The sequence below is a fragment of the Rousettus aegyptiacus genome, unplaced genomic scaffold (genome assembly GCF_014176215.1).
Source record: "Rousettus aegyptiacus isolate mRouAeg1 unplaced genomic scaffold, mRouAeg1.p scaffold_m13_p_10, whole genome shotgun sequence".
Taxonomy (NCBI): domain Eukaryota; kingdom Metazoa; phylum Chordata; class Mammalia; order Chiroptera; family Pteropodidae; genus Rousettus; species Rousettus aegyptiacus.
The window spans coordinates 29,273,212-29,276,355 of NW_023416285.1; the positions used below are offsets into that span (position 1 = coordinate 29,273,212).

Genomic DNA, 3,144 nt, shown 5'->3' on the forward strand with positions numbered 1-3,144 from the left:
CAAAGGTGAACCTGAAAAACATGCTAAGTGACAGAAGTCAGATAAGAAAGACCACATATTATATAATTCAATTTATATGAAATATTCTGAAAAGGCAAATTTAAAGAAGCAAAAAGTGGATCAATAGTTATCTGTGACTGAAGGGGTTGAAGTTGGGCTTAATTACAAATGAAATGGATGGAAATCGGTGAGTAATGAAAATGCTCTAAAAATGGATTGTAGTATGTCTACACAGCTCCGTAAATGTATGAAAAATCTTTAAATACATTGGGCTTTTTTGTTTGTTTGCTTGTTTTTTAGGGGAGACAACCCTTGGTTGACCTCACAGATTGCAAGGACTTTGTCAGTCTACAATTCTTTTTTTTTTTTTTTTTTTATGCCTATAGTACCTGGTCTTCCTAGGTGGTCTCCCAATCAAGTACTAATCAGTCCCAACCCTGCTTGGCTTCAGAGATCAAACGGGATAGGGCTTGTTCAGGGTAGTATGGCCATAGACACACATTGTTTTTCTTGCACTAAACCGTTGTCTTTAATGAGCCTTTGCACAAGCACCACCTATCCATTCTACTGCTTATCTAGTGAACTCCCTTTCCCACCCTAGAGGCCTCAGCTCGAGAGGCAATTAACATTTTTTCCCTAAGACAAACATAATACTTTGATATGCAATAGAAGGACATTCTTAAATGAACTTGTTTTTTATTTTAGTGTTGTCTTGAATTCTTATTACGAGTCCGTGGTGACTTAATTCCTGCTAAACTCCAAAAGATTCATCTACCCTTGCTTTTTCACTATTGGTGCAAATGTTAACACAATAAAAAAAAAAGGCCAAAAAAATTATTATGAAAATAATTTTGACCTCACAGACCTTCTGAAAAGGGCTCAGAGACTCTCAGAGGTCTACAGACAACACTTTGAGAGCAACCTTACTAGAGGAGAATGATAATAAAGTAAGTATTATAATAAGTGCCTTCAACCAAATAGATAAACTGGATTTTGAGAAAGAAAAATCAGAAAGCATGATGTTGGCATGATTTGGTAAGAAAAACAAATGTGGACCACATTTTCAGAACCGAGAATGGGGATAATTTGACCAAAGATTTCTTTTGGGTGATTTTTGAGAGCAAGAAGTAGCCTGGATACTAAAATGTTAGAATTTCTAAGACATTAAGCTAATTTATAATAAATAAACATTTGAAATCTATATAACTTTTTTTAAAAGACACCTATAAGAAGGTGCTAGATGTGCTTGTTTTCCACATATGAAAATATTGTAAACAGGATCCATTTCTCCAGTAAGAGTTTCCGAACCTTTGGTTATAATTACCAAATGCTTAGGATTGGGCTGGCTGGAAATGCATATCAAGCTTTTCTGTGTATGTGGCAAACTTTGTCCAAATAAAGTAGCTTGTACTCTAGTGAATGAATGAGTGAATGAATAAATAAATAGACAACTGTATTCCATGAACACAAAGAAAATTTAAAAAAAAAAAAAAGAATATTCTAAGGTTTCAGTCAAGATGGCAGGCTTGATAAAGCAGGGTGCACCTCCTTCTAGGACTGCATTCAAATTACAACCAAATTAAAAAACAATCAACTTGGAGAACTACCTGAAGTCTAGCCGATCATAACACGTACATCTGAGGATATAAAGAAAAAGCAGCATCAAGACTGGTGGGGGGGTGGGGCAGAGATGCAAAGCGGGCTGGCCCCACACCCACACACGGCGGTTGAGCACTAGGAGCCAGAGCTCAGCTTCAGAGGTCACACTAAAGGAACGGGGAACCATAGCCCCACACATGGACTCCCCAGCTCAGGGTTCCAGTTCGGGGAAGAGGAGTTGCCACAAAATCTGTAAAATCCAGTGGGAATTCTGGCCATCTGGGTGAGATGGAACAAACCCGAAAACCCAGATGTCCCCCTTAAAGGGCCAGCGCACAGACTTACTCACAAATACTCACCCTGGGCGCCTGCAGAAGGTCAGTAGCTTAGGAGACACAAGAGACATACAGGGAAAGACTGAATTGTATGGCACCAGCGTAAGGACTGAAGGGACAGCGTCCATTGCTCCTTTCTTGGGCCCCCTCCAGAGTAGTCTACAGATGGGCACCATCTTGCCTATGTTAAACCCTTCCTGCACACAGCCAATTCTGAAGCTGCATTGGCTGAGTGAGGTCAACCACTCCACCTCCTGTCTCCCAGGGACCCCGCCCCACTCAACACACAAATAACCTTCAAGAAGCTGGCCTGCCCTGCACCTTCCCAGGGCTGTGCATTCCTCATAGGCAATGGCCCTTGGCTTCTGCAGCTCAGGTGCAACCTGTACATTTTGGGGGAGATTTTTGGTGGCAGGCCACTGGTACCAGCATGAGCTGCAGCAGTTCCTGGGCAAATCATAGGCACTTGTGGGCCTGACATGGATGGCAGCTAGCCTCGCTGTGATCTCCGACTTTTGCGGGGCCCCACAGGCTCAGCACTAGCAGCATTTTTGAATCTATATTGGCCTGCCAGGAACAGCTCGCTCCACCCCATATCTTTCTATGACCCTATCCCACCCAACCCACAAATTATGTGGAACATGAAAGATCTTGAATTGCCACAACAATCTTGAGAAAAAGAACAAAGTTGGAGCTATCACGCTACCTGATAGCAAATGATAGTACAAGGTTATAGTAATCAAAACAACATGGTGCTGGCATAAAAACAGGCACATTGATCAATGCAACAGAATAGAGAGCCCAGAAATAAATCTACGACTATATGGTCAGTTAATCTATCACGAAGGAGGCAAAAATATACAATAGGGTAAAGACAGTTTCTTCAACAAATGGTGTTGGGAAAACTGGATGGATACATGCAAAAAAATGAAACTGGACAACCTTGCACCATATACAAGAATAAACTCAAAATCGATTAAAAACTTAAATGTAAGACCCAAAACATGAAACTTCCACAGGAAAACATAGGCAGTAAACTGTCTGATATTGCTATTAGTAAGTTTTTTCTGATATAGCTCCTTGGGCAAAAGAAACAAAAGAAAAAATAAACAAATGGGACTACATCAAAATAAAAGTTTTTGCACAGCAAAGGAAACCATCAACAAAACAAAACCAAAAAAACAACCTGCTGAATGGGAGAAGATATTTT

General features: G+C 40.5%; 1 pseudogene; it reads right to left on the reverse strand.

The window, feature by feature from the left end:
* Nucleotides 1–377: 377 nt before the first annotated feature.
* Nucleotides 378–496, reverse strand: LOC118609136 (annotated as a pseudogene).
* Between the last annotated feature and the right edge of the window lie 2,648 nt (nt 497–3,144).